The following is a 20,672-nucleotide window of genomic DNA, read 5'->3' on the forward strand; positions in this document are numbered from 1 at the left end:
TTACTAATTTAAGGACCCTAACTTTTGCACTTCACTGATTTTTTCTACCTCTGTATTTCACAGTCAGTTTGTTTACATTCCTTTCTTTGTTTACATGTGTGTGTTGAGTCGGATTTGGTTTTTGCACTGCCAATAAGTGGTAATTCCGCTCGTCCGCAGGGAAATTGAATCTTAGTGTCGTATGTGATGTCAGGTATGTCAGAATGGAATCGGACAGAACCAGCCAGAAGGACTGAATGGCCTCTGCTGAATCCTATTCTTGATGTACAGGGTGGGGGGAATCAGAAGCAGTCATGAGTTGGGAGAGAGAGAGGGCTGCAGCTCGTTCCTCTGTCTCACTTCCAGGCAGAACCGCCCCACTCATCAACCGAGATCGCCTCCACGATCTGCCCGAAGTTTGGAATGAGCATCGCTTATTTTTCCGCTTTTTAAAAAAATGTCTTCTTCTTTCCGAGCTGGCATTCAGTGAACTGTTGAAACAATCCCTTCATTGGATTGATCCCACTTGGTTTGGTGCCTTGTGAATATTAAGCTCTGTGTTTGCTGCTGGTCCCTTTTATCACTGCAACATATTTCCACTTGGAATCTGGCTCACAAAGCTGTTTATTATTGGGTAGAAGTAAATTCTGTTGGACTAGAGAAATGCACAAATGTGCTGCAGGAACTCAGCAGGCCGGGCAGCGTCTAGAGCAGTGGTTTTCTTTGTGGGCTCCCAACCACAAAGAACATTTTGGTCTGGAAGAACAAAATTTTAGTAATTAATTAACGTGTCGCAATCCTATGGTTATATACAAACACACACAGTTACTCATTTCATTTACTCAGTTTAGCATCTAGAAAGCAATCACATTATCCTTTCCCTTAATGTGTGTTATCATCAAATCATACTTTTGTAAAAATCAAACTCCAATTTAACAAGCATCTATTCTTAATAATTTTACACAAAAAATCCCCAATAGATTATGATCAGTAGACACTACAAGTTTTTGCAAACATCAAAAATGCTGCAGAGCCAACAAAAGAGTGAACAACTCTTTCTAGATGGTGGAATAATTCTTCGGATGATCATTAAACTTCTTTGAGGAGTAGAAAACAGGCTGGCCAATATCATCATCTTTCTTCTGTGAGAGCACCGCACCCACAGCTTCATCACAGGCGTCCATGGCTAAAGAAAATGGTTGCTCCAAGTCAGGTGACTTAAGCACTGGTGGGTTGGGGGCATAAAACGGCCTCCATTTTTACAAATGCTTCTTGCCAACATTTCCACCTCTCCCTTCTTAAGGAGCTTTATTGGAGGGAGTGTGATATCTGCAATGTTTTTTTTATAAATTAGAGGAAGGATATCAATAAGGTAGAGAAGGTTTACTAAAATGTTGCCTGGATTGTAGTATCTTGAATACAGAGAAAGATTGAGTAGTCTGGGATTTTATTCATTGGAGCATAGAAGGATGAGAGGGGATGTGACAGAGGTATTTAAAATTATGAGGGGAATAGATAGAGTAGATGTGAAAAGGCTCTTTCCCCTTGAGGATAGGGGAGATTGGAATGAGGGGTCTTAAGGGTTAGGGGGGAAAACTTTAGAGGTAACATAAGAGGAAGCTTTTTCACTCAGAGAGTGGTGGCTAAGTAGAAAGATCTTCCAGAAGATGTGGTTGCAGCAGGGTCAATTCTGTCATTTAAGAGGACGTTGGATGAGTGCATGGATGTGAGGAGGTTGGAGGGTTATGGACAGGGAGCAGGTAGGTGGGACTAGTGGATCTTCACTTAAATCGGTGTGGACTAGAAGGGCTGAGATGCCCTATTTCCGTACTATAATTGTTAAATGGTTATATAAAAATTAGCCAATCATTCCTGCGAACTTTCGAAGAGCGTTCCGACTATTTGGAGTAGGGATCTCGGAGATGGTCAACACCTTTGCCTCGAATGGCGCCAACTGCCCCTGTCCTATGACATAACCCAGAGAGGTAACGGCCCCATGACCAAACTCGCTTAAATTCCTTTCAAAAGCCAATTAAACAGTTTTTCAAACTCGTGGATGTGCTCTTCCCATGTGTCACTACTGAAAACTAAATTATCAACGTGTGCTCCAATCACAGAATTGATAATTCTTTGAAATGTCCTTGGAGCATTCCTCATTCTCAAGGGCGTGTGGTTGTACTCATACAGCCCAGAAGATGTTACATGCAGAAATCTCTGTTAAAGGAATGCACCAGGAACCTTTCAAGAAGTCAATTTTGCTAAGAAAATTTGTCTTCCCCACCTTGTCTATTCCATCATCACCTCACGGAATAGAAAAAGCATCTGCATTTGTCACTGTATGTATAGTCAGTGCAAAGTTCCATCTGGCTTGGGCATGAAACACAAGGGGAACTTTAAGGAGACTTTCTGATGATACCATTCTTCAACATGGCCTTGAGTCCTTCCCCACCCTGACCACCCGCAGATTGGAGAAACAATCCCATATTTTCCGGCTGGGTACCCTCCAGCCAGAGGGCATAAACATTAGGCTCCTTCATCAAAGAAAAAGCCTGACTCTTAAGACGGAGATACTCTTCCCTTGCATCGCAAGACTTACCCTTCTCGAATGCGCCATAGCCAGCTCCGAGGTGCCGACCGCAACCCCTCTTAGGGAAGGATAATCTCCACCACCCCACGTGAACGTACATGGCTGGTTAGGGGCGGGCTGATGATGCCGACAGCTTGTGACCCATTTCCCCACTCGCCCCTCTCCCTCCACGATCCCCTCAAGACAGGGCCGGCCGGCAGGAGCTGTCAGGGCGGGGGTGGCTGGTGTGGGCCGTTAGCTCACTGAGCCGCTTCGGCCTTCAGGGCCACCTGTCTGCGGCTCAAAATGCTGCAGAGCAACGGCCACCTCCCCTGCCCGTAATCCCCCCATGCTGCTGGAACTGTTCTGGGAAGCACAGAGCGGTTCCAGCTGCGTGGGGGATTAAGGGGCAGGAAGACAGCCACGGCTCTGCTGCATATTTATGACAGGCAGCGCCAGGGCACAAGTCGCCCCGCCTCATTCGGCTCCGGAGGACACTACGAGGCACCACTCAACGTGAATGCAGCGCAGGAACCTTTTAGGGCTGCTTTGTGAAAGGAAGGTTTATGTCTTCCCTCCATGCTTGTAGCTGGCCTCCAGGCAGAGTCCTGGTAGGGCCTGTAGACTTTCCACTAAACCTGCTTGCCTTTTCTCCCCCTTCCCCCATTTCCTGTACACCTGTACAGCCCGCCTTTCAAACAAACTCCAACCCCCAATCCATTTCATTCTGAAAACAATGTTCTCATCATGTTTTTTTCAGGGTTGAAGGCCCATTGGCTCTCTGGAAGGTTATGCAGAAAATGCCTATCTGCTTCACTCCCAATTCATAAGCCATTTGTTGGAATGAGCCTGACAGAAAATTACTCCCTTGATCTGACTGAATCTCCTCCCTAGGCAGGGCCAACCAACTTCTTTATCTTTGATGGTTCTCAAAGGAATGGCTTCCAGTAACTTCGTGGCTGCCCATGCTGTTGTCAGCAAATACTGATTCTCGGCTTTGGGGTTTGGCCAGTGGGCCAATGCCGTCCACTTTGGAGAAAGGCTTGCTGAAAACATGTTGTACAGGCGACCCTGATTAGGTTTATCCACCACCTGCCAAGTGTGACAGGCCCAGCAAAAGCTTACAGGATCCTTCCTTAAACTGGGCCAATAAAATTGTTTCATTGTTTGATCCCAAGATGACCACCGAAGAGTGTGCTATGAACCAAAGTTATAATTTCATCCCAATAGGCTTTAGGGATCCTATTGCTCAACCTACACTGGCAGGAACATCTCAACTTCCTCATCAATGACATAATAACCCACTGGCACTTTCTTAATTTCCTCGTTGGAGAGAGCCTTATCCCTCACCTCAGCCAGGTCAGGATCCTCATTTTGCCTTGCTATCAACTCCCGTCTGGATAGTGACCAGCCTTAGGTCTGCTATCAGTGCTTGGGTCTAATAAAGAAGATCACTCCTCCTTAACCAGGTCATTTCCACCTGAATACTGTTTTTGACTATCACAGACTTAAACCATTTTTCACATCCTTATCTGCATTGACATTTTTTAAAGTCCTTGCCCTTGTAATAGCACAAGCTACATAAATATCAGACTCCCTCTCTGACTGGCTTAGCTGTCATTTGTACTGCAGGAACAACCTTCCCCTCCGGCAGAATCTAGCAACAGTGAGGCTCCTTCCACCGGCAAATCTGACCTATTGTAATGGGTCCACGAACCAAGGCTGATTCTCATGCCAAGAATGGGCTCAGTATCACCTCTGATGGCTCTAATCAAATTTATTTCGCCGAAGTCTGTTTCTTTACCAACTGTGACAGCCCTGGTATCTCACAGGATTTTCACTGGCATTTGTTTTGATCCTTCTTTAACCCTCAGTCACAAAAAGGTTGGAATACATCCCCAATTTTTATCAGTAACTTTTGATCCTCCTTGGTTTCTATACCTCGCCCCACTTTGAATACCAGCATCTGGTGCTACTTGCGTTTCTCTCTTCTTTTCCAGCACAGGCCAACATGTGATCGCATGACTGGCCTTTTTATCTACAGCGACAAAGGGGACCCAAAGGTTTCTCCTTGACTGACTACCATTCATCCCTTACCTCCGTTACTACACCCAAATTTACTCTCCACCTCACTTGGATTACTCACAGTGCACTTTAATGAAATATTTTGCCCCACGTCCAGTGAGGCTTATATGTTGAACCATATTCATCAGCTAATTTAGCAGACTCCTGCAAGTTTTCGCCTCTTTCCTATCCGAGTATGCTTTAATATCATCAGGGAACCCATCTTTTAATCTCGTCGGTTATTACCAACTCTCCCAATCGATTACTAATCATTGTTTAAACCAGTGGTTCTTAACCTTTTTCCTTCCACTCACATCCTGCTTTAAGTAATCCCTCTGCCGTTAGGGCTCTGTGATCAGTAAGGGATCACATAAGGTGGGATGTGGGTGAAAAGAAAAAGTTTGAAAACCAATGTTTTAATCATCCCTCATGGGCTTGTTCTGGGCATGATTTCAGAACTCCAAAGGAATTGGGCCAATTTTTCTCAAGCAAAATATTTCAGTAACAATCGGGTTCAAAGCAGTGATTCTCAACCTTCCCATTCACATCCCACCTTAAGCACCCTTACTAATCACAGAGCACTAACACCAGAGGGATTACTTAAAGTGGGATGAGAGTGGGAAAATAAAGATTGAGAGCCACTGGTTTGCAGTCATTGGTGTGCAAGACGGGTCAAAATCTGTATAAAATGGGGCTGTTAATTTTTTTAAAAGTCCTGACCTTCTGTCTGTAAGCCCCTGGGCCTGGAGTGTTGGCTTTTTCACAGTGAGCAGCTTGGTCTGTGGTCAGGGCCAAAGCTTTCCCTTTCATTACACTCTGTAACCTAAGAGACCATTAGTTTTGTGGCCAATTTAAATTCACAGCCACTTTCTCGAAGTGCTGAAAATATTTATCCATTTCAGCTTCCTCAAATGGGGGAGCTGACCTAACATCTCCACGGGCCATAGACCCCACGCTATGACCAAAAATTTGATCTTGCGGTTTCTTCTGATCTTTTCTAGGTCACGTAGCCTAATTTTCTTCTCTGCCTGCAGTTCTCATACCTTCAGTTCCATTTCCAGTCTCTTCTGTTCCAGTTCCAACCTCTTTAATTCCAACTGTACTTGCTCAGAGATTTTACTCTTGGGAAACTGCTCTGAATCTTCTCTGTCAAACGTTCCTGTTTGTACATAATATTTTGCAATTTTCCTCCTGCTTTCCACCTTTTTCATTCATGGTTCTGCTGAGACAATAGACGCAACAGTCACCAGCCGAGCTTTTAAACCTCCTTTCAAATCCTCCAGCAAAGGGAAAATCCCTCTGTTCATGGCTGTTGATCACACACACACACCCACCCCACCCCACCCCTACACACACACACACACACACACACACACACACACACACACACCCACACACCCACCCCACCTCTACACACACACACACCCACACACCCACCCCACCTCTACACACACACACACCCACACACACACACTCACACCCACACACCCACCAACACATACACACCCACAACCCAACCCCTACACCCACACATTCACCCACACCTACACACCAACACACACCCAAACACACCCCACACCCACATACACCCACATACACCACACACACACCCACACCCACACCCACACCACCACACACACCCCCACACCCACACATTCACCCATACCCACACACATGCACACATGCACCATTTACCCACACATTCACCCACACCCACACAATCACACACACATAAAAACACCCACACACACACCCGCACACTGACTCACACACGAATACCCACACCCACACACACACCCACACATTCATACACACCCACACCCACTTACCCACACATACACCCACACCAACACACACCCACACACTGACTCACACACGAATACCCACACCCACACACACACCCACACATTCATACACACCCACACCCACTTACCCACACATACACCCACACCAACACACACCCACACACATCCCACACCCATGTACACCCACATAACCACAAACCCACACACACCCACACATTCACCCACACCCACACATCAACACACACCCAACACCCATGTACACGCACATAAACCACAAACCCACACACACCCACACATTCACCCACACCCACACACCAACACACACCCACACACACATCCCACACCCACGTAAACCTACATACACCACACACCCACACAAACACACCCACACCACCACACACACCCCCACACCCACACATTCACCCACACCCACACACTCACACACACCCACATACCCTCGCACACACATATGCACGCATGCACCCACACACACCCATACACTCATGCACTCACACACACGCACACACGCACCCACACATTCACCCACACCCACACACTCACACACACCCACACACAGACTCACCCACAGACTCACACACTCACAAATTCACACACACCCCACGCACCTACACTCTCACACCCACACACACCCACACACATACCCACACAGCCCCACACCCTCACACCCACACCACCACACACACCCCCACACCCACACATTCACCCACACCCACACACCCACCCCCACTCACACCCATACTCATGCACACACACATGCCTGCACACACCCACACACACCCACACCCACACACACCCATACCCATGCACACACGCACATGCCTGCACGCACCCACACACACACACCCACTTACTCACACATTCACCCACACCCACACAATCACACACGTAAAAAACCCACACACACCCAAACACTCACACACACACTCATACACACCCACACACTGACTCACACACAAACTCCCACACACTCATACACACATTCACCCACATACACCACACACCCACACACACACACTCACACCCACACCACCACACCACGACACACACCCACAGACTCACACATACCCACACACACACACTCACCCACACACACCCCCCACACACTCACACACACACACACACACACACACTTACCCACACATTCACCCACACCCACACAATCACACACACGTAAAAAAACCAACACACACACCCACACTCACACACACCCACATACTCAAACACACCCACAAACCCACACCCACTCATGCACTCCCACACACATACACATACACACATACCCACACCCACACATTCAACCTCACCCACACCCACGCACACGCACCCCACACACACACCCACACCTTAACCCACACATACACACCCCACACACACACCCACACCTTAACCCACTCATACACACCCACACCCACACACCCACATCCACACATTAATCCACACCCACACATACACACCCATACATACCCACAAACCCACACCCACTCACTCATGCACTCCAACACACATACACACCCACACCACCACACACACACCCACCCACACATTCACCCTCACCCACACACCAACACACACCCACACACACACACACACACCCACACCTTAACCCACACATACACACACACCCACACACCCACATCCACACATTAATCCACATCCACACATACACACCCACACCCACACACTCAAACACACCCACAAACCCACACCCACACACTCAAACACACCCACACACACACCCACACCCACACATAAACACACACCCACACCCACACACATATGCACCCACACACACCCCATGCTCACGCACACACACCCACGCATGCACACCCACACATACACACACACCTACACACCCACATGCACACACATGCATGCACACACCCACACACACCCACACCCACATACCCACACATTCACCCACACCCACACACTCACACCTAAACACCCATACACCCTCACACTGACTCACACACAAAGACCCACACCCACACACACACCCACATACATACACACACCCCACACCCACATACACCCACATGCACCACACACCCACACCCCCACACCACCACACACACCCCCACACCCACCCATTCACCCACACCCACACACCCATACCCACACACCCAGACCCACACATTCACACCCACCCACACCCACACATATACACACCCACACATACACAAACACCCACACACACCCACATACTCAAACACACCTACACACACCCACCTTTACATACACCCCATGCCCAACACACACAAGCCTACACATACACACACACAAATGCACACCCACTCACTCATGCACTCCAACACACATACACACCCACACCACCACACACACACCCACCCACACATTCACCCTCACCCACACACCCACACCCACGCACACACACACCCACACCTTAACCCACACATACACACCCCACACACACACCCACATCCACACATTAATCCACATCCACACACACCCACCTTTACATACACCCCATGCCCAACACACACCCACACCCACGCACACACACACCCACACCTTAACCCACACATACACACACACACCCACACACCCACATCCACACATTAATCCACATCCACACACACCCACCTTTACATACACCCCATGCCCAACACACACCCACACCCACGCACACACACACCCACACCCACGCACACACACACCCACACCTTAACCCACACATACACACACACCTACACACGCGTACTCACCCACACACACCCACACCCACACCCTCACACACACCTAAACACCCACACACACACTGACTCACACACATACAAATCTACACACTCACACACACCCACTCACGCAGACATACCTACACATACACACACCCAAACACACCCACTCATGCAGAGATACCTACACACACACCCAAACACACACACCCACACACACCAACACACACACATACATACCTCCACACACACAACACACTCCCACACACCCACACTGACATCCACGCATGCACAATACTCACCCACACACCAACACAACACCCCCACACACACACCCAAACACACACACACACAACACACACCCACACACTGCCACACACATGCCCACACCCCCCCCCACACACACCTGCACACACAACACACATCCACACAACACACATCCTCACACACGCCCACACATCCACACACACACATACAAACCCACACATGCACACATACCTACACACACACACACCAACACACACACACAGTTACTCAGACTCAGACAATTAATCACTATTCAATAGACCTCTAAGCTTCATAAATTTGTTTGAATCTGTTGGATTTCAGACAATTCCGCACGTTGTTACGTCTCAATCTATTGGATCATGGATAAACCCCCACGTTGTTATGTTTTAATCTGTTGGATCACAGACAAGCCCCCACATTATTATGCCTCAAACCAGCAGCAATGGAAGATGCATTTCAAAAGGATTAAATATTAACTCTAAATTTATGAATGGCAATGAACAAGATAATGTCTAAACCCAATGAACCAACCCCATTATAAAAGTATCTCGAACAAATATGCAAATATCATCATAATTAGTGTGTATGTAAAAAAAGTAACCCAGACCATTACAGTTTGTGTCCAAGAGAAAAATCCCCCCGAAAAACCCCAGATCAGTCAAGTCAGTTCAAAAACACAGCCCACAGAATTCAATCCCAAAGCTCAATGTCCAAATCCAGTCCTCCCAGCTGAATAAAAGGACGCCATATTGAATGTTGGAGAGAAAATAGACTGATGTTGAGTTGCCGTAAGCTTTCGTATCCTTTTTCAAGGTCTCCTTAGATGGCTTCTCTCGGTTCTCAAATTGTGGTCTTTAACCCTTCATTATCATGAGGCATGCACCTCTCACACAGCTCTCCTGGTTGGTCTCCACCGCTCCAATAGCTGTAGTTCTCTTTCTCCAACCACTGTCTTATCCTTCTCTCCACACAGCTTGACTCAGCTGCACCACAGGTCACCCAGAGATCACAGCAGAATCCTGTCCTTTATGATGACAGTCCACAGTCCAAAAGGTCAGTCCATGCTCCATAACAAAGCCTTCCGGTTTGTCCTTCCATAATGCATTACCTCACACTGATCCGGGTTGAACTCCATCTGCCACTTCACTGCCCGACTTGTAACCTTCGACAACCTTCAACTTTCATGTCATCTGCAAACTTACTGACCCTGTCCTTCCGCCTCTTCATCCAGGTCATTTATAAAGGTCACAAAGAGTGGGGAGTGGGGGGGTCCCAGAACAGATCCCTGCTGCACTCCCCTAGTCACCGAGCCAGAGAGGCAGGAGGAGAGGGTGATGTAGAAATAGATGGACTGGCAAAGACTGAGACAGAGAGAGAAAGGGCCAGACAAAGAAAGTGATTGGGATAAAGAGGGAAAGAGAGCCACTGAGAGAGAGAGAGTGCTAACGAGATAACATTCTCTGCCATTCATCAGGCCTCAACTCCTGCCATTTCCCCATACCCTCATCTGCCCTACAAATCTGACTTGACCCTGTCAAGGTGGAGAATTTCGGAGCCAGCTCGTCCAGGAGAAATTCCTCCTCAACTCCATCACAATCGAACAAGCTGCAGTGGAGAGAGAGAGAGAGAGAGGGAAAGGGACAGGGAGGGGGAGGAAGAGGGAAGGAGGGGAGAGGGGTAAAGAGGAAGAGAGGGATAGAGGTAGAGGACGGGATGGAGAGAGGCAGGGAAAGATGGAGAGGAACAGAGAGAGTGGAGGGAGAGAGAAAAAGTGAGAGGGAGAGAGAAAGAGGAAGAGAGGAACAGAGAGGGAGAAAGAGGAGGGAGAGGGACAGAGAGAGGGAGAGAGAGGAGGGACAGGGACAGAAAGAGGGAGAGAGGAACAGAGATGGGGAGGGAGAGAGAGGGACAGAGAGAGGGAGAGAGGAATAGAGAGGAGGGGGAGAGAGAGATGGAGAGAGGGAAAGAGGAACAGAGGGGGGAGGGAGTGGGAGGAGGGAGGGCGAGAGAGGGACAGATAGAGAGGGAAGGGTTGAGGGAAAGGAACAGGGAAAGGAGAAAAGAGAGAGGGGGGATGGAGAGAGAGAGAGAGAGAGAGAGAGAGAGAGAGAGAAAGAGAGAGAGAGAGAGAGAGAGAGAGAGAGGGGGGGGGAGGGTTGGGGGAGGCAGAAGCAGCCAAGATGTGCAGTCCTTAATGCAACCCAGATGTGAACTGAACTTGGGGAGGGGGGGTGGGAATCCGTTGAACACTATCTTCAATCCACTTCCCCCGTGCAATCGCAGGCTCGGATCCCCCCGTGGGGAGGCGCATGTGAACCTCTGCTGACCAGGTCCCTCTCATTCCTCGGATGCCAAAGAACCACCTCCCTTCTCCCCTCCCAAAACCCCACCCCCAAACCTCTTGCAAGCCAAGAATCCGTACACCAGAGGCTTCCAACAAGCCTGCCAAGAAATCAATGTTGAGTACAAACCATCTGAGCTGGAAGCAATTTCTCTGACCAGGGAGGACATGGCAGCCCACAGGTAGAGCGTTCCAGGACACAGGAATGAGCTGTGTCATCGATGAGGCCTGATATCCTCATGCCTTGGAAGGGTGTGTAGAGCGCATCGAAAGAATCAAAGGCTTGTTGATCCAAACTAAGGCTTTTATTAACTAGAAGACTGGAGCATATCACATGTAGGTCGACCAGTCCAGAATGACCTGGTCTGGCTAGGAGCAACCCTTTAAGACCTGCCAGTAGGCGTGGCTACAGTTTCAGCCAATCACAGTCATCCGACACTACTATCTGTACATATACACTTGGGTGATAGAATCTGCACTATCACAGGGTGTTAACGGGGTAGGTTCTCCCTGCTTTCATGGATCCAGTCGGTGGGGGGGGGTGGTGGGAGGAGGCCAGGTACTGCGTCTGGTGCTCCCGTTCTGGTCTCCTCTACATTGGAGAGACCAGGTGCCGCCTGGGAGACCACTTTCACCATGCGCTGAGCGCCTCGGATCTCCCGGCGGCTGCCCATTTCAATCCCCCTGCCCCCACTTCCTTTGCTGCCGTGTCTGCCCACAGTCTCGGGCGGCGCCAGACTGAGAGCGCCTGCAAACTGGACAAGCAACACCTCGCCAGGCAGGATGGCATTAACAGCGACATCTCTGTTAAGAACCCCTGCCTGCATGTACTTCCCCATCTCCCCTCCCCCCCGTCCCCCCAGTTCACTCTCTCTCTTTCTTCCCTTCTCCCTCCGTCTCCTTACCCCCACCAAGCCAAATTCATTTTTCACCTCTCCTCTTTTCACATCTGTCTTTTGTTGGCCCCCTGCCCTTTCTCTCCCCTAGCCTTCAATTTGGACACCCGCCTGCTCTCTTTTTTGTGCACGCACCTTGAGGAAGGGACTCAGGCCCGAAACATCGGTCATACGGACGCCATGAGGCCAGCCGAGTTCCTCCAGCCTTTCTGCGTGTTCCTACTATGGCCACAGTGTCCACAGGCTGTCATGTTTCAGGCCTTGGGCAATTCAGAAGGGAATTCACTCCCCGGAGAGTTGGAATCCTGGAAGGAGAAGATAGTTCGAACATAGCACGTAGAAATTTTACAGTAGAGAACAGGCTCCTCGTCCTATAGTGTTGTGTTGATCTACTCTAACAACAGCTGAGAATTTCCAGACTGCATAACCCTCCACTTTACTCAGCTGCAAGTACCTCTTAGATAGATTAGAGAGAGAGAGAATGAACCAGGGTGGGGAAGGGGAGATGGGGAAGTATATGCGGGAAGGGGTTCTTAAACAGAGACATCGCTGTTAATGCCAACCCAGATGGCGAGGGGTCATTGTGCCAGCCTGCGTGTGCTCTTGGTCTGACAGCGCTCGAGGCCGTGAATGGACACAGCAGCAAGGGAAGTGGGGATGGGGGATTGAAATGGGTGACCGCCGGGTGATCCCCACCATTGCGGCGGACAGAGGCAACAAATAGTTTATCATCCCTGCCTCTGGCACCGGTTGCCGGCAGCACACCCACCGTGCACCCATCATTCTCTGGGTGAAGAGTCTGCCTCTGACGTCCCCCTTGTACTTACTCCCAAGGACCTTAAAACGATGCCCCCCCCCTATTAGGCACCAGCCCTGGGAGGGGGGAAAACCCCCTCTGGCTGTCCACATGATCAAGGACTCTCATCATCTTGGACACCTCCCTCATCCTCCGTTGCTCCAAGGGGTTTTCTCCCTCTATCCTCAGAAGGCATACCTTCCAATCCAGCCTATGTCTTTGTGAATCTCCTCTGCACCCTCTCTACAGTCTCCCCATCCTTCCTGTAGAGAGGTGACCCGAAATGGACACAATAATCCAAGTGGGGTCTAACCAAGGTTGTGTGTAGCTGTAACATTACCTTATGGCTCTTCAAGTTCAGATTCATTGTCAGAGTACATGCATGACATCACATACAACCCTGAGATCCTGCAGGACAACTAGAATTACCGGTAGTGCAAAAGAAACTGTACTCAACCTACACGTAAACAAATAAAGAAATGGAAACAAACCGACTGTAATACAGAGAGAAAAAAATTCAATAACATGCAGATGTAAGAATCCTTAAATGAGTCTCTGAATGAGTTTGTCATTGAGGAGTCTGATGGTGGAAGGGTAGCGGCTGTTCCCGAACAGTCTTATGGCCCTGATACCTCTTTCCTGACGCCAGTAGCGAGAACAGAGCGGGTACTGGGCAGTGTGGATCCTTGATGATCACTGCTGCCCTCCGCATTTCCTGTAGATGTTCTCAACAGTGGGGAAGGTTTTGCCTGTGATGACTTTTGCTTAACACTCAGGGGTATTGGTATCCCCATACCAGACTGCGACGCAGCCGGTCAGCACACTTCCCACCGCACCACTGCAGAAATCTGTGTGGCTCAGTATAACAACACCATCTACAAATTTGCTGACGGTACCACAGTTGGGGGTTGTATAAAAGAAGGGGATGGGTCAGCAGGAAGGAGACTGAAAACCTGGCCGAACGGTCCACCAACAACAACCTCACACTCAATGTCACCAAAAACCAAGGAGCTGGTGGTTGACGTCAGGAAGGGAAAACCAGAGGTGGATAATCCGGTGATCATCAGGGGATCAGAGGGGGAGAGGGTGAGCACATTTACGTTCTTGGGAGTCACCGTCTCAGAGGATCTTTTCTGGACCCAACACACCAGTGGCATCGTGGAGAAAGCCCGTCAGGGCCTCGACTCCCTCAGGAGTTGGTGGAGGTTCAGGGCGACACCGGAAACCCCAGCAAATTCCTACAGAGGAGTGGTGGAAAGTGCATCACAGTCTGAGATGGTGACACCGATAACCCCTAAGCAGAAAGCCCTGCAGAAGGTAGTGGACCCAGCCCAGGACATCACTTCCCCAGCATCAAGAACATCTATGGGGAACGCTGCCGTCAGAGAGCAGCAGTGATCATCAAGGATCCGCACCACCCAGCACACCCTCTGTTCTCACTGCTGCCACCAGGAAAGAAGTCTCAGGGCCAAAAGATTCGCACCACTAGGTTCAGGAACAGCCGCTACCCCTCCACCATCAGGCTCCTCAATTACAAATTCAATCAGGGACTTATTTAAGGATTCTTACTTGTGCACTTTATCGAATTTTCTCGCTCTCTGTATCACACAGTCGGTTGCTTTACATTTCTTTATTTGTTTTCATGTGCACGTTGAGTGTAGTTTTTTTTTACACTACCAATAAGTAGTAATTCTGCCTGGCCTGCAGGACAAAGAATCTCAGGGTTCTGCGATGTCATCAAGTCAAATCAAGTTGATTGTTGGCCGATTGCATGAGTCAAACTCAACGAAACAGCATTCTCAAAACACACAGACACACAACCAGACATAACACACGTACAGACAAACAATACACATGCAGGACAAATATTTCACTTATGTTCTGTGAATATGAGAGTCTCGGAGGGTCAGTATGAGCAGTTCCTTTGGTCATTCAGCGTTCTTGCTGCCCCCGGGAAGAAACCACTCTTTAGCCTGGCAGTGCTGGCTCTGACCCTCCCCGATGGGAGCAGCTGAAAGATGCCGTGTGCGTGGGGTGGAAGGGGCCCTCATCGAACAATGATCCTGGTCGATTGAGGCTTTTGGGTGGAGGGGGGAGGGAGGAGAGAGGGCAAGGGATATCAACATCACATGTGTCCTCCGACAATCGATCGAGATCTGAAATCTGGGATGGTTTCCAGTGAGGTTGGGTTATCCAGAACACCCCGACCAAGTCTGAGGTTTGAAGTCAGCCTGATACGCGCTGATCTCAGTGGCCTCAACAGCAACCAATGGTCCACGCCCACTGGTCAGTGCTGAGCCAAGGGGCACGTGATTGGGAGCAGATCATCCTCACTGGTGTCACAGGCTCCAATGCAAGACCAGCGCCTGCTGCTGCAGTCCGACCACAGCTATTAATATCCTGCCATCTGTGGAGTTGGTGGGCTGGGTGGCTTGCCTTGTGCTCGTCCTGCAACAGGAAGATGTTGTTACAGGCAACCCAGGAAGAACGTGCATTGCCGGGGCTGACTGCACTTCCTTCTTTTTACAAATGCGGCTTATTCAGTGATCGCAAAAGAAGTCACATTAATGCAATATCACGTTATTTCTGGAACACCCACCTGGGTGGGAAACCCACCATCATGCCTGCCTTTACCTCAGGTCGAGTTTAATTATCATCTAATTGTACCAGTGCAGCAGCAGGGTTGGCGCAATGGCGTCACGGCACCAGCAATTGGGACTGGCCGTGCTGTCTGTCAGGAGCTTGTACGTCCTCCCCGTGTCCATGTGGGGGCTCTGATTTCCTCCCACCATTTGAAAACATACCTGGGAGTTGTAGGTTAATGGGGTGTAAATTGGGCGGCACGAACTCATGGGCCTGTCACCGTGCTGTAGGTCTACCTTTCAAATGTAGTATTTATGACCAGATGAAACAGCATTTTCTGGTCCTCGGTGCAAAACACGCAGGCGCACACAGATGCAACCCACATACAGACCCATGGTACATTGGCGGGACAAGTACTCATCTAGACAAATAAATGTTGTTTCATGAATACGAGAGTTTCAGAGGGTCAATGTAAGCAGCCCGTTCGGTCGTTCAACATTCTCGCTGCCCGTAGGAAAAAGCTGTTCCTCGGCCTGGCGGTGCTGGTTCTGATCTGTATCTCTCCACCCTCGACAGGAGCAGCTGACAGTGCAGGGTGGAGGGGGGGTCCTTGACGATTTTTGCGCGCTTGCTTCAGACGACGATTCCAGTCGATCACGTCGATGGAGGAAGGACGGAGACTCCAGTGATCCTCTCTCCCATTATGGTCCAGCGGGTTGACCTCCGACCTGTTTTTCTGCAGCGACCATGCCTGCACCATGATGCAGCCGGCTAGGACACTCTCCTGTAGAAGGTTGACATGATGGCAGCCGGTAGCCTCAGCCGCCTCAGTCTTCTCAGGAAGTGCACCTTCCTGACAAGTGAAGGAACCTGGTGTCTCCACTCTCTCCATCACAGAGTTGTTGATGCATAGTGGACGGCTGTCATTCCTGATCCTCCTGAAGTCCACGATCCTTCGTCTTTTCCATGTTGAAACTCAGGTTGTTACTCTCGCACTGTACACCAAAAACTCAGCAGGTACATAGACAGATTGGTTTTGAAATGAGAGAACTTAACAGTGTGGAAGAACAGACAGACCTTGGGTTCCGAAACCATTGGCCTCTTTAAGATCGCTGCGCAGGCTGGTAGGAGAGTTAAGGCGGCCGACGGGATGCTGGGGTTCATTAGGATGGGGGATTGAATTTAGGAGTCGTGAGGTCATGTTGCAGCTCTATATATCTGTGTGAGCCTACACGTGGAGTATTGTGTTCAGTTCTGGTCACCTCATCACAGGAAGGATGTGGAAGCCATGGAGATTTACCAGGACGTTGAAGGGATTGGGGAAAGAAGTCTTGTAAGGCAAGGTTAGCAGAGCCGGGATTTTTCTCTTTGGAGCGAAGAAGGATGAGAGGAGACTTGATAGAGGTTGATGAGATTCTGAGAGGCGTGGATAGCCTTAGGCCCCTCCCTGTTGGGAATGGATGATCTTGAATGTCTTTTAAGTGAAACTAGAAGCAGAAAATGTTGGAAATCACTAATCACTGCTGTAGGGGTTAAAATGTGTATCATGCTTGCCACTTGTCTGTGGTTTTATTTTTGTTTAACGTATTTTTTTGCTGCCTCCTAGCAACATCTTCGCTTCAGGGTTATAACTAGTTTTCTCCGCTTGCTTGGGAGGTAAGAATTTTTAGTTTTTTTGTTCTGTGGAATATATGGTAAGAGAATCTTCTGACATTTTCCATTGACCACTTAACAACCAATAATAAAATTAATAACATTTAATATCGTTTAATAAACTTTGGGGAAACTCAACTTAACTTTGGCATTAATTTGTTTGAATGAGTCAAGGACAACAACATTCTCTTAATATCCAAACACCCATAATGGAACATAGTCACTGCAGCTGCAGTGCAGCACCCACAGGAGAGGAATGCTTCAGCGTTAACCCGATGAAAGCTTCCAGCGTATTCTGATTTTATTTCAGATTTTCAGCATCTGCCGATTTAAAAAATCCATCGTTTGCTGTCATGCTCTTCGAGACAGAATGTAGATAGTCTGATGAGAGAGAAGGAGGTACTGGACTGAATCTGGCCAAGGTAGACATGCCGCTAAATCTATGTGAGAGTGAGTCATTCCAAACAAATGAGAAATCAGAATCAGAATTTATCGATATGAATGCATCACGAAATCTGTTATTTGTGGCATCAAATGTTGCTATTTAACTACATTTTTTTTTAAATTGCAAAAAATGAGAAAGTTACTGGGGGGAGTCTGTGGTTCATTGCCCATTCAGGAATCTGAATGCGGAGGGGAACACACTGTACTTGTGCCGCTGGGTGCTCGTCTGTAGGATCCTGCACCTCCTTCCTGATGGTAGCAGCATGAAGAGGGCCAGGTGGTGGTGGTGGGGAGTCTTTGAGGATTGAGGCGGCTTTCTCAAGATGCCACCTCTTGTAGATGTCCTCAATGGGGTGCAACTCGCTGCAGTTCTTGTGCACCTCCATACCAGGCAGTGAGGCAACTGGCCAGAGTGCTCTCCATGGTCCACTTGGAGAGGTCTTTGAATGTCTTCAGTGATGTGCTGAATCACCTCAAAATCTTCACGCTAGCGGATCCTCTTTACGATTGCATTGACATGGACACCCCCCCCCCAGGACAGATCCTCAGAGATGCTGCCATCCAGGAACTTGAAGTTCCTCACCTGTTCCACTGCTGACCCCTCGATGAGGATTGGTTTCTGATCTGATTTTCGCCCTTCCTGAAGGCCACAATCATTTTGCTAACATTGAGGCTGAGGTTGTCACTGTGGTGCCCACTCAATGAGCTGATCTATCTCCCTCCTGCGCGTGTCCTCGTGGCTGCCTGTGATTCTGCTGAAGACCATGGTGTCATTGGCGGATTTGTCGATGGCCTTTGAACCGTGGCCAAGGTCTCCCTGTAAGGGTGAAGGGAATGCCAAACAGAGTCTCACCGCATGGTTCTTTGAACTAACGTGCCTGTACTGACTAAGTTGTCTACCTGAGCTGGCCCCTGATCTTGGCTCGTGTCCCACTCCACTCTGTGCACACGTCTGGCCCAGGATGATGGTCTTCATTCTAACTGAGCATGTATTCATTTACCGTCCACTTGACTTTGCTCTCTAAGAAGCCCATGACACTTCATAAATTGACTGGCCCATTCCAATGGCGTGGAAAGCACAGCGATTGGAGCTGGGGCATTTGTTGCAGGCTTCGCAGTCGTTGAGTTCAGAATCACTCTGTCCGCTGGCTTCCCCCCCCCACCCCCCACTTGAGATCTTGGCTGGATTGTTCTTTGCCAGGGAGACCTCCCCCTCGACCAGACCCCTACCAGGAGCAGGCATTGCTTTCAGGATCTCACAAGCTTCCCCGCCACGGCAAGGTGACAATCTGCAGGGAAGTATGCTGCCCTACTCCCGGTCCTTCACTCTCCACCTCCCATCCATGTTTCTATCCAATTTATTCTTAAAACTCACCCACCACATCAAATGGCAGCTCATTTTCCCACCCCCCCCCCCACCCCACCATTCTCTGAGTGACGAACTTCCCCTAATGTTCCCCCTTAACCTCTTTGGCTTAAAACGTCTCGTATTGATCTCCCCCCAATCTAAGTGGAAACATCCTACTTGGATCCGCTCTGTCTGTACCTCTAAATATTGTAAACCTCCATCAAATCCCCTTTATGGGCCCAGAGGACCCCATAAACCCAGCAGCAATAGATATTCACCAAGACAAATGGTTACTTAAAACAAAAGTTGCTTTTAATTTTCTTTAAACATGAAAGCAGGATCAAACTTTAAATTACGGCTATTAACTTAACCCCCTTCTAATTCTAAGTGTTCAGGAAAGTTCTTCGGTTCGCAGTCCAATCTCACTTCTCACTCTTCCAAGTTCACTGGTATCAGGCAATTATCATTTATAATTTCCACTGGGCTCTAGTGCTTAAATGTAATCGGTTACCACTCAGGAAGGTTCTTGTTGATTGTCAGAGAGAGATTAGTTGCTCGTTGGACACAGACTGATTCCTTCTGATCAGCCACTTCAATGTGTTGCTGAAGAAATTGTGGGTTTTCCAATAATGATTTCTTCTTCCAGGTCACCACAGAGTTCCTCTGGTTTCCCGTATTTCAGGAGAAATGTTCTCGCCAGTGTTACAGATTATGTTATAATATATTGTATATAGATATGCTTTAAAGGATATAAACTGTGGGTGCTTTTTTTTAGTGTAGGTCACATACAAACACTTCAAAACAGAACTCATTTAAAATGCCAGAGCTCTGCTCAAGCCAGACAGTCCAGGCTCTGAGTGCCTTTGCAAAAACTTTGAAGGATGCCTATAAGGACTTCACAAATCGGTGTTAATTGGACATGCTGTTGAGTAATGGATTATTGTTTTGGAAAGCAACAGATGAGCAAACTTGGAAGTTTAGGTCCAAAGTCGCTACCTATCCGAGTGCAGTTGGCTGTTCTAAGAGGATCATGTGGTTTTCTCTGAGTGAGAGAGAGAGTTCAGCAGCAGCTGGGATTGGAACAGGACATTTGGCAAGCTTGTGGAAAAACCCCATTTCAAAGATGGGTTGTGAGTGCTTAGTTCAGCCTGGTCAAAGCCCTTGTAATCCATGCAAGAGGAGAGGACTGGCT

General features: G+C 48.8%; 1 long non-coding RNA gene across 1 annotated transcript; it reads right to left on the minus strand.

Moving 5' to 3' along the window:
- Positions 1 to 238: 238 nt before the first annotated feature.
- LOC138741766 (uncharacterized) lies at positions 239 to 13,671 on the minus strand. Its single transcript, XR_011343749.1, has 3 exons — positions 12,792 to 13,671; positions 5,653 to 5,828; positions 239 to 735 (listed from the first exon to the last, which is right to left on the minus strand). It is a non-coding gene; the product is annotated as an uncharacterized lncRNA (long non-coding RNA).
- Positions 13,672 to 20,672: the final 7,001 nt, after the last annotated feature.

This window comes from Narcine bancroftii, chromosome 8 (assembly GCF_036971445.1).
Source record: "Narcine bancroftii isolate sNarBan1 chromosome 8, sNarBan1.hap1, whole genome shotgun sequence".
In the NCBI taxonomy this organism is placed as follows: Eukaryota; Metazoa; Chordata; class Chondrichthyes; order Torpediniformes; family Narcinidae; genus Narcine; species Narcine bancroftii.